Here is a 12,458-nt window from a genome sequence, read left to right on the forward strand (position 1 = left end):
TATCAGGAGGGCCCAGTCTCTGAAGAAGGATATTATGCTTGGTAAAGTGGAGGGTCAATAAAAAAAGAGGGAGACCTCCAATGAGATGGATTGGCATAATGGGCTCAAGAGTAACAATTGTGAGATTGGCACAGGACTGGACAGTTTATCATTTTGTTGTGTGTAAGTTCACTGTGAGTTGGAAATGACTCTGTGTTACATATCAACAGTGACAAGTTGTGCTGACAGTTAGGTATTGGGCTCTTAACTGAAAAGTTGGTGGTTCAAATTCACTAATTGCACTGCAGGAGAAAGATGAGGTTGTCTGCTTCCGTAAAGATCTAGTTTAAAAATTCCTATTTTGGGTTATTATGAATCAGAACCAACTTGATGGCAGTGGGTTTTTTGCTTTCTCTCACCTTGCTTTTCACTCTCCCTCCCTGACTTCAAGATTAAGACTTAAGAAAATCAAAATCAGTTGGACCATGGGCAAAGGGTATCTCTCTTTATCTTAGGACCTAAATAAAAAAACCAACAACATCAAAATCCATGCTGCACACAAACACAGTAAAATTAAAATAAAATTTAAAAAGCTGTGTGCTGCATAGAATTGAAATATGTATAGTAAAAACTAAATGGAAAAATTTAGTTTAGTGAAGGGAATTTAAGGTCACAGAGTAATGGAAACTATGTACATTCCCACACCATTAAGGTCAACGGAAATGAAAGGCTTGAATTAGTTCCAACTGCACTTATTGACCAAGGGGAGCCAGTGTGCTTGTTCCAGAAACTCAGAGCTCAGAAACCTAGGAACTCTGTGTGTTAGGGAAGAAAGATAACAATGTAGGTTAATTCAAGTTGTTGTTATTAACTGTTGTTGAATTGATTTCAACCCATAGTGACTCTGTAAAGGGTTTCTGAGGAGATGTTGGTGGGTTTGAACCTCTGACCTTACAGTTAGAAGTTCAGTGCTTATCTTACAGCACCACATCACTACTCCAGGTTTATTCATGTTTGTTGTTGCTGTTGTTAAGTGTCATTGAGTCAATCCAATTCATAGAGACCCTGCATAGGGTTTCTTAGGAGTTGCTGGTGGGTTTGAACAGCCAACCTTGTGGTTAGTTGTCCGGTGCTTATCCTACAGTGCCACACCAGTTTTTGACTGGTGGTAATCTACTGTAATAGTAAATATTGCAGTAAGAGAGAAAGGAAACTTGCAGCTAAATCTCCAGGATCTGGATCATACTTTGGGAACCGGAAAAGGCAGCTTTAATGGATGGGTGAAATTCTCAGTATCAGTGATTAACTGAGTTTCATTCTTAGGATGTTTTGCCATGGACATGAGTCAGCTACTACTTTTTATCCTCATTCTTTGTATTTATCCTTATCCTTCAAGTTCCACTGACAATGGATTTAGTTCAGAATCTTGAGAGAGTAAAAATGAGATTATGGCAGCTCTTGTTTCAAGGTAGCTTTTGTACTAGATCACCTCATAGAACTTGAACAGCCTACAGAACAGCTGTTCTTGGACTAGTTGCCCAAATCCACAACCAATCAGTTGCATGCAGGAAAATGAGAGGAGTAAAATTGTACCATATGGGTTCAGATTTATGTTTAAGGAATGACCTAGAGTCATTTGTTGTTGTTGTTAAGTGCTGTCAAGTCGGTTCAGACTCATAACAACCCTGTATAGGGTTTCTGAGGAGCGACTGGTGAGCCTGAACCTCCAATCTTGTGGTTCAAATCAACTTTTCAGTCCAGTGCATTAACTTACAGCACCACACCAGGATGCCTAGAGTTATTTAGCCAGGACTATAATTGGTGACTCTTTTCATAGGAGTTTGTGGACAGGGCAGTCGGTCTAAGGCAAGACCTCTTCAGTAAAGACATATTTTGAAAGCTGCTATTCATGCTTTCTCCTCAGCATTATTAATGAAGTAGATATCTTCGTGTTACAGTTTGTATCATATCCAATAATCATACATGAAATAATGACATTACTCTAACGACAGTATATTTTTTTCTGATTTTTAAAAAAATTTCAACACCATTTTACTTATTTTCTTAAACAAGAAATCTTGTCATTGATTTGTCCAGTACTTAAAATCCATGAGTCCTGCTGAGCTCTCTGGATTTTTTTGAAATTTAAAATAATATCATGTTTTTTGGTTAAAGTTTACACAGCAAGTAAGGTTCCTGTTGGACAATTTCCACACAAAATTGGTCAATGATATTAGTAATATTTTTCACATTGTGTCAACAGTCTCTTCAGTTGTATTTTGTTTGCTCCATTTCCTTTACTAGAATTTCCCTGCCCCCTTATCTTCTTTGGATTAAATTGTGACACTTTGGACTCATACAGATGGTTTTTCAGTAGAGTGTCACTCGAGTGGGTGATAGCCTTTATTTTGTGTGTCACTCTGCTTTTCTGCTAAAAGGTGATCTCAAGGGAGAGTTTTGGGTTTTTTCACCATGAAACCTAGAGCATAGCCCAAAATGCACTGGACCTCGAATTCTTCAATGCATAATTTTAACATGGAAATTATTTAAACATAATTTTAACATAATTTAACATACATTTCAACATAAAGGTTAACATAATTTTAACATTGAAACAATCCCATATATGTTTATCTTTTGGAAAATAATAAAAAGTATTTGTTAGGAATGCTAAGACAGTCATCTATGAAACTGGATGTTAGTGACAAAGAGACCAGAAAAAAAGAAAAAACATAGTGAAGAGCATCTTTTAAGGCAAAGTTAAAAATCCAGAATGATATTCTAACTGGGTGGAGGCCCCAGACTCCCGGTCCTAAGGGCAATGCCCACCCTGTATTCCTGTGAAAGCAAAACTGAGGAGCTTACATTCCCTCAGTTTGCTTATTTACCACCTTTCTAGTTCCAGCTCAGGGTCAGTCCAGGTCAGTTCACTGGGGAATGGTAACTACCTCACAATGTATAATGAGGGAAATATGGTATTTTGGGCACAGAGCTCCCAGCACACCTGGGTGTTTGTTGGATAGGTGTCAGACACCCGCTTGTGTGCCATAAAGGGGACTTCTTGGGCCCTTTGTGGTACCGACACACGTGCTGGGCTTGAACTCATAGAGCCTGATTTCAAGCCAGACTCAGACCTCTAATTATCTCTGAGACCTTGAGGAAGGCACGACCTATTTCTGGAATTCAGTTTCCCTCTTTGCAAAGTGGGGTCATGATTCAAGCTGTAGTTTTGGTTCAAGGCTTAATGAGTGTGTCAGGGCAATAGTTTTAGGGGGTTTTCTGGTCTCAGGAGGTCCATTTAGTCTGTACTTTTTAAGAATTTGAGTTGTTTTCTGCATATTTCGCTCATTCTAACCTAGGATCATGTATTGTGCTCCCAATGACAGTACATTTCTAATTGGACTTTCCTAACCATTCAACTAATGATGCTTGCCTTTTATCAAACTTTTTTTTGCTCCCTTATTGAGGTTGAGAACATTATTTTTGTTTTTAATCTTTCATTATTGAGAAATTGATTAATAAGAATTAAGTCATGTAAAGTTGTCAGATTAAAATCTGCATGCTGCCTTAACGGTGTTGTTGTTGTTGTTGTTAAGTGCTGTCGAGTCGGTTCTGACCCATCGCGACTCTGTATAGGGTTTGATCTTGCAGTTCAAACAGCTTTGCAGTCTGGTGCATTAACCCACAGCACCACACCAGGACTCCAAAGGTTTTATTAGTCAATGCTATTTTTGTTGTAATGAGCCCTGGGTTATCAGCTGGGCAGCTAATCCATAAGGTCAGCAGTTTCAAACTACCACTTTGTGGGAAAAAGATTAGGCTTTCTGCTCTTAGAAAGATTTACAGTCTCAGAAACTCAATATAGGGTAGCTATGGTCAGAATCGACTCCATGGAACACAACCACCCCCCCCCCACCCATTTATGTTATGGTTGTTTTTAACATTCTCTATAAATCACCTCTTCCCCTCCCACCTATAAGAAGAAAGAATGACTTGGTTTAGCTTACAACCTCAGCTTTTAAAAACAACTGCTTTAAACCTCTGAATGCACATTTACGTGCATAGAACCTTTGTTATTTGTTGTTGTTAAGTGACATCGAGCTGATTCTGACCCATAGCAACCCTGTATAGGGTTTCTGAGGAGCAGCTGGTGAGTTCGAACAGCTGACCTTGAGGTGCTAACCAACTTTGCAGTCCAGCGCATCAACCCACAGTGTCACACCAAAACTCCTTAATATAAAAATCTCAGTTATAATACCAAGCTATTCTCCAGTGCAATTCAAATTCTAACCCAGACTTGATTGCTTGACTGAGTAATTGGCTAATTGATGTATTCATCTGCCAAACCTTTATTGAGTGATGAATCACAAACCAGAGACAAATGTGATTGTCTGCTTGTTACTATTAGACTGCTTCTCAGTTTAAATTTTCCTAAGAGATCTATGTCTAACAACCTTCCTTTGGATGTCTTCATGAATTAGCTTTTCTAACATCCCCCTTAGATAGAAGATTTTTGGATACTTTGTTGTTGTTAAGTGCCATAGTGACCCTTTATAGGATTTACAAGGAGTGACTGATGGGTTTGAACCACTGACCTTGCAGTTCAAACTGGCCTTGCGGTCTAACGCTTATCCTACAGCACTTCACCAGGGTACTATACAACCTGGAAAAAACAAACATGTAAGCTTTTTATTTAATTGTATAACACAGATTATACCATTCCTCTATTGACCAGAGCTTTTGGTATCATCTTCATTGTTCTAAAGATTCACACACATGTGGAAAACAGTCTTCTATACTTTCCTTCTCCCTCACCCTCTTAGGGAAAGGCAACATGTATAGTTCTCTCTAAAATGCTACTTTCCCCCCTAATAAATATAGTTGGCTTTCTACAAACCTGCTCTTAAGATCTGTCGTTGTATGCCGTCAAATCGATTCTGATTCATAGTGACCCAGTCTAGGGTTTCCAAGGCTGTAAATCTTTATAGGTGGAGACAGCCTAATCTTTCTTTGAGGAGTGAGTTGTACGGGTGGATGGCACAGAGGCTGGTGGATTTGAATTGCTGACCTTGTGATCAGCAACCCAATGTGTACCCATTGTACCACCAGGGCTCCTTGCTCTTAAGATCTAGAAATGGTAAGTTTCCACTTAGTTTATCTACCCTCTTTTTTCTTTACAGAGATCTCAGTGCATAGTATGAAGCAAATTCATGACAGAGGGCCAACTGACATTTGTGGACTCCACACCAGTGACAATATTATCTCTCAGCCACCATCCTTCCATCAATCTTGCATCTTGCTTTCTTCATATCATAGTCCTTATACCTCCAAATCCTTTTCAATTAAAACTTTTATAAGCTACTCAAACTCATAGTAGATTTTTTTTGGTTTTGTTTTGGCAGATGTTTTCACATTGCTTAAAACTTCTTCTAATATTATCCCTAAGTCCTCTTGTTGTTTTTTTCCTTCATATCATTATAATTGGCTGGATTCCTCCCTTTCCTTTAAAAACTGTTAAATATTTGACAACTCCACTTCCATATGAGTCCTGACTGCATAGAGGGTTGCTAACTGCAAGGTCACAGTTCAATTTCACCAGCTGCTCTGTGGGAGAAAGATGAAGCTATTTGCTCCAGTAAAGATTTATAGCTTCGGAAACTCTATAAAGGATTGCTATGAGTTGGAACTGATAGGATGGCACACGACTTCCATATAAGAAGGTACACTTCTTATCCATTATTATGGTTTTAATTGTGAGTCCTCCCCAATATGTGTTTTAAATCCTAACCTCTATACCTGTAGATATAAGTCCATTTGGGATGTCCATTTGTTATGTTAGTTATGTTAATAAGACTATATCAGTATAGGGCGTGCTTTCAAAGAGTAGGCACAAAAGCATACAAGCACAAGTGTGAAGAGATAGATGCTACTTGGAAATCTCCTAGGAAAACCAAGAAGAATGTTAGAAATACTGAGATAAGGATTTTCCTCCAGAGTGAACAGAAAGAGCCTTTCTATAGAGCCGGTGCCTTGAGGCTTCTAACCTCCTAAACTGTGAGAAAATACATTTCTGTTTGTTAAAGCTACAAACATACTGTGTTTCTGTTTTAGCAGCGCTAGATAACTACTATACTCATTGTATTTTTATTTCTAAAATTTTGAAGTCTATAATCAATGTGTCTACTTAGGTTCATTTCAATCAGAGTAACTATATTATATATATCGTATGCCCCTATAGTGGCATCCTTGTGTGGTGCTGCAAGGTAATGCACTGAGCAGAAAGGTTAATTTGAACCATGAGGCCGGCAGTTCAAATCCACCAGTTGTTCCTTGGAAACCCTATACAGGGTCTCTATGAGTTGGAACCTACTCAACAGTACTTAACAACAACAACATAGTGGCATAGTGTATTATGTGTTGGGCTACTAGCCACAGGTCAGCAGTTTGAATCCACCAGCCACTTCACAAAAGAAATATGAGGCTTTATGCTCCCCTAAAGATTTGCAACCTCAGAACCCCTATACAGGATCGCCATGAGTTGGGGCTGACTCAACGGCATACAACCACCACTACCAGGGGTGGGCTCAATCTTTCTGGAGTCCTGGTGTGGTGCTGTAGGATAAGCACTGGACTGCTAACTGTAAGGTGAGTGGTTCAAACCCACCACCAGCTGCTACTTGAAAACACTGTACTGGGTTGTTATGAGTCAGAACCAACTCAACAGTACTTAACAACAAAAACAGCATGCATCATACTCTGTGCTAGGCATTGGGGATTTCCAGGAAACCCGTGGATTACTTTCCTGAATGATTATTTCCTCAGAGAAAATCTCTTCTATTCTGAAGGAAAACCATTCAAAATAATGTTAATTTTGTGGCAAGATTGAAATCTTCTGTGTATTCTCCAGGATGGAGATTATGGTACTCTAAGTGTTCCAGGAACATCCAATATCCTCTATCTTCCCATTTAAAATGGCTCTCCTTCCTTCCTGTTTACATGTGCCCGGGATTCCATTTCATCACATTATTACCTAAGGACGTATAAAGAAGATAACATTCGTGCTCCCTCTCTAATTTGAGAGAAGATTTCCAATTTGCAAACAAATTAGTATCAGAAACGTTATCTATAATTTTCTTTTGATTCTAAGTCTGAGATGATTTAGTTTGAAACTAAATATACAGTTTTTGAAAGCACTTTTGCCAAATACAAGTATGAGTCAATCCTTAGAAGCATTAACACCACTCATACACTCTTCTTTCCTGATAGAATGTCTTCTTAATCATTTCTGCCAGTGTCAGGAAAAACCTCCTTAATAGATGTAGTGTCTATTTGTCAACCTGATCCTCCCCCCCCCCTTTTTTTTTTCTGTGTAGACACAAATTGAACTTGAACCTCTGGAGCCCTCCATAATCCAGTTGCCATAGAGTTAAACCTATTCATGGTGACTCCACGTGAGTCAAAGTAGAACTATTCTCCGCATGATAGAGTTTTCGGTGGCTGATTTTTTGGAAGTAGATCAGCAGATCTTTCTTCCCTGGTACCTCTGAGTGGACTTCAACCTCCAAACTCTTGGTTAGTAGCTGATCATGGGTTGCAATAAAATTTCCTAAGCAGTGCTTTCATCATGTTTAGCCTTTAAATTCTCAAATAACGACTTCTGAGTTAACATTAGGCTTCTGAGCATCCTGAGTTGATGCTGATGCTTTTGAATTTTTCAACAGGCAGTGGATATAGCATTTTTTAAGTGACTCAACTCTTTATTGAGTGTGACTGGTTTGCATATTGCTGGACTTAGCTTCCCTGTCTCCTACCACAAATGCCATTGTTGTTTTTGTTAAGTGCTGGTCAGTCGATTCTGAATCATAGTGACCCACCCTTTATTGGGTTTCCAAGGAGCGACTGGTGGGTGTGAACTGCTGACCTTGCAGTCTAGTGTTTATCCTACAGTGCCATACTGTGCCACTAGGTTTCTCTAATTAGTGAGATGATAACATGCCCACACATTCCCAAACTCCTTTTATAACTACTATGTGATAGTAAGATACATTTTCCTATTTCATTTCCTGCTGATCATCGTCAATAATTTAGGTGTACTGCTTTCCCCATGTTGTATGTGGTGACCCTTCAGAACTGCACAACATCTAATCCCATCATGGTTGCTATTTTCTCAACACTTTTTATTAAAACAATTACCTGCAACATTATTTCTATTGTGGTGGTGGTGGTGGTGGTGGTGGTAGTGTGTTGCATAGAGTTTCCGATGCTGTAAATCTTTACAGAAACAGATAGCCTTATCTTTCTCCTGCGGAATGGCTGGTAGTTTCTAATTGCTAACCTTGAGGTTAGCCCTGACTTGTAACCACTACGTTACCAGAGCTTCTTATTTCTATTGCAGTCATATGTTTATTTTTGAGAAACTTTTCTGATGCTCATACCACTTATGTTAATACTGTACATGATGGAACTTAAATTGTTGTTGTGTGTAAAGGACCTTAAAACTAAGCCAACACAGCAAACACACATTAACAGACCGAGACAGAATTAATGGTTGAAATAAAATACCTTGTATTTGTAGTCAGCACAATGATTGGACCTTGCCCTGAAACTTACTTTATACCTAATTATCAGAATTTGCAGAGTGGAGTTCCTAAGTATAGGAACCTATACACTATATTATCCAAAGCATATACTGGTAGCAGTTGTAACTAAAGGTTCAGGTTCACTCAGAGATTGATTATGTCTAGGAATTCTTTCATCAAGAATACAGACTGCCCTTACTTCATAGAAGTCCTAACTTGCAGGCAATAGAGGAAATTTATATTTAACTCCTGGGGTTTACTTTTTTTTTTTAACATCCATTCCCAGGTGATCTCTCTCTCTCTCTTTTAAATGTTTTATTGTGAATTATGTGATAGTTTACATGGAAGAACATTAGTTTTACATTCATCCTAGTGTATATCATTTCATTGCCATGGTTACAATTCCCTCCATGCACCATCAACCAAACAACGGGTACACCCTGCAAGCCTGCCCCCCGGCTGTCAGCACACAGCCTCTCTCCCTCTCTGGGTCTAAAGTCCCCAGCCACTCCATCACTCCACGTCATCGTCTCTGCCTCCATCTCTGGCTTCACTGCTTCTCTGGGTAGGGTCCCGCTCTCCGCTCTTCTCCCTTGAGGGTCCCAGGGACCTCTGCTCCTAGACTGCAAAGTCAATCATGCCCTTCCTTTTGCTACAAAATGTCTACCTTTACATTTCCAACCCTCACAATCAGTCCTGATAACAATTATTCACTATTGTATCACAAGAGATCTATCTGCATCTCCTTTAATGAGCCCTGCCTAGACAGATTGGATACTACTCAGTGGAGATTCTACCTTCCTTCATGCCCTCTGGATCTAGGTTCCCTCTTGAAAGCTTATAAGCCATCACTTCTTGCCTTTGTTGCACCCCCATTTTGGGTAGCCAGTGTCCAAGTTGCTCATTCCTGTCTATCTGTGTATGGAGGGGGTGGGAATGATACTCACTGTAAAGATTTGTTCCCTCTTTTGAGCTACTGCTCATACCATAAGTGTAGGTCAAGTTCATCAAATTGTATCAGATTAATCTTTTTTTCCTCTTCTTTCTTCTTCTGGTTGAGTTCTGATCATCCAGTCATTGAAGCCAGGTCAAGTGGGTAGTATCTGCAAGTGTGGGTGTTCTTATGCATATGTCCTCTCTTCTTATCAGTTGGACGCTTCACTCTCCACTCTAGTCCTCTGTGGCTATGTCACTGACTCTGAGCCCAAGAGTCCCCAGGTCTACCACACTGCTGGTCAACCAGGTCTCTACTTGGGTTCACAGGAGTCTATTGAATGTTGTAGAGCTTAATTCGCAGCTTCATTACTGTTTTTCCCTCACTTCCCCTTATCGGTGATGAACGTGGTCACCAATCAGAGCGTGTATTGAGTCTTAGTCTTAGAAGGAGGTTTGCCCTGAGCAGACCTGACCACTTGCCTTGATGTCTCCCGGGCGAGCAACTTGTTTGTTCTTGTAGTAACAGTTGGTCTGCCTCTATTATTTTGTGTTTTTCCTGTTGGTCTTTCTTTCAAAGAAGTATCTTCTGTTCTAGCTGCTCCAGGCTGGTCTGTTTGTCCTTTCAAGTGGAAATTTCCTACCTCAGATGATTCTGGATGCTGTTCAGGATTCCATCTATGGTCTTATGTAATGCAGAGGCTCCGCAGGAAGCCTCTTTTACTGGGCACATTGTAACCCCATTTTTGGTATTCTTATCAGTTATAGGCAGAAGATAGACTTACAAGCTTTCTAGGTTGATATTTCTGGTTATTCCTTTCTCTCCCCCTCAAGTGTCAATTTTATAATGGTATGTCAGGGAAGCCAAGAGTCAAAAGACAACCAAGCATCTTAACATTATTTCCCCCCTTTTCCACATTCCAACCATGTCTCAATCTCTGTATCCCAGAGCCCTGTTGTTCCAAGGATGTGCATACATCATTATTTACCTCTGCCCCACTTAGCCCATGCAAACCTGCCTAATTGTTTTCCCCTCCCACTTTGTTCTTCCATTCCCCTCCTCCTTCTTGTGTATTGTCCCCCTCCCTAGCACCCAAACTATCCTGTTTGTATTTCCTACCCTGTACTCCACCTTTGCCTCCCTCCCCTTACCATACCCCACCCCTCACATCCTGGTAACCAGCAAAGAATACCCCTGGGGTTTAGTTTTAACATTCCACTAGAAAAACTGATCATATCAAAAGGTACTGTCAAGTCACTCAAGATTTAATTTAAAGAGGAAATAGTGGTCAATGTCAGCTAACACTACTGTTTAAATGAGTAAAAAAAGAATAGATTTATAATTCAACAGATTTGATTTACACTAAGCAACACATACAAATTCTTCTTAGCTAAGGGAGAAAATAGTTGTGAGAGAAATGCATTTAATAGGATGTTATGAAGTCAATTGGATATGAGGTAGTGAAAATACCTAAGTAAAACTTGAGCATTTGCTATAGCTTTTTCTGGTCTCAGACACTTAGTTTAAACCTCTTATAACTGGCAAGGATATTCATTGATGGTGCTATGTGGAAAATGATAAGAAAACAGTGTGAATTCCTCATATACTTTTAGATATTATTGTAGTCATAATAAACACAATCGCTGTGAAATCACCCGGAATCTAAATTTATACATCCTTACATGTAATTTAATAGCAACACCATTAATAGCAACACCAACTGTCTGATTACCCAGCTAAAGATTTTACTGCCTTCAGATGAAGCATTTTAGACAAGATTGGTTGCATTCAGGGTGGGATGGATGTAGACTAATGAAATATTTTAGAAGTGACTTTATTTTGCTAAAATGTGGCTAGAAAGGCTAAGGGGATAAATGAAATTCTGAAAGTAGATAAAGCTCAGAGAGGAAGAGATCTGTCCTCAGAAAGCACTTCATGCTCTAGACATATTCACTCCCTGCTTCATTTCATTGTTGTTGTTAATCGACCTTATATAGGGTTTCTGAGGAGTGGCTGGTGGGTTTGAACCCATGATATGATTAGTACTCCAGTGGTTATCCTACAACACCACACCAGGACTCCTGCTACATTCCATTGCAGTTGAATTATTTCTTGTAAAATGTACCCAGGGTAATGTGTTAACCTGGTGGTGCAGTGATTAAACACTAAACTGCTAACTGAAAGTAGTTTGAACCTACCAGCTGCCCTACAAAAGAAAGATGTGGCAGTCTTCTTCAGAAATGATTGACAGCTTTGGGAACACTATGGGGTGGTTTTACTTGGTCCTATAGGGTCACTCCCTATAAGTCAGATTTACTTGATGGCAATAGGTTTGGTTTTCTACGCTGTACTAACACATTACCTTTCTGTGAGTTATTCCTCTTAGGCTCTTTGGAGTACCAATGAAGGCAGCATAACATGCTGATTACAAGGCGACTGTATGAAGTCATTTTATCTCCTTGCAAATTCTGATTTCATCACTCCACTATTACTTAATAAGTGTTACTTAATGATTTGGTACCTCAGCGTCCTCATTTATAAAATGTGGATATTAACCTTACTTTACCTCCTAGGGATTTTGCAGATAATAATGTATTACCTTTCAATGGCATTTTCCCAGAAACTTTGTGTGACGCTATGGGATAATGCACTGAAACAAAAGGTTGGATTGAACCACAGGTCGGCGGTTCAAATTCACCAGTCGCTCGGTAGAAACCCTATACAAGATTGCTATGAGTCAGAACTGACTCAAAGGCACTTAAGAACATCATACATATATGTCATTTCTCCCAGGCTTCGTGTTTCTACATCAGAACGGCTGGTAGTTGCAAACTGTGTGGTGCTGTGGGCTAATGTGCTGGACTGCAATGTTGGTTTGACCCACAAGGTCGGAGGTTGGAGCTCAGCAGTTGCTCCTTGGAAACCCTCGCTATGAGTTGGAAACGACTCGGTAGCACTTTACAGCA

This window comes from Chrysochloris asiatica, unplaced genomic scaffold, assembly GCF_000296735.1.
Source record: "Chrysochloris asiatica unplaced genomic scaffold, ChrAsi1.0 scaffold00146, whole genome shotgun sequence".
In the NCBI taxonomy this organism is placed as follows: Eukaryota; Metazoa; Chordata; class Mammalia; order Afrosoricida; family Chrysochloridae; genus Chrysochloris; species Chrysochloris asiatica.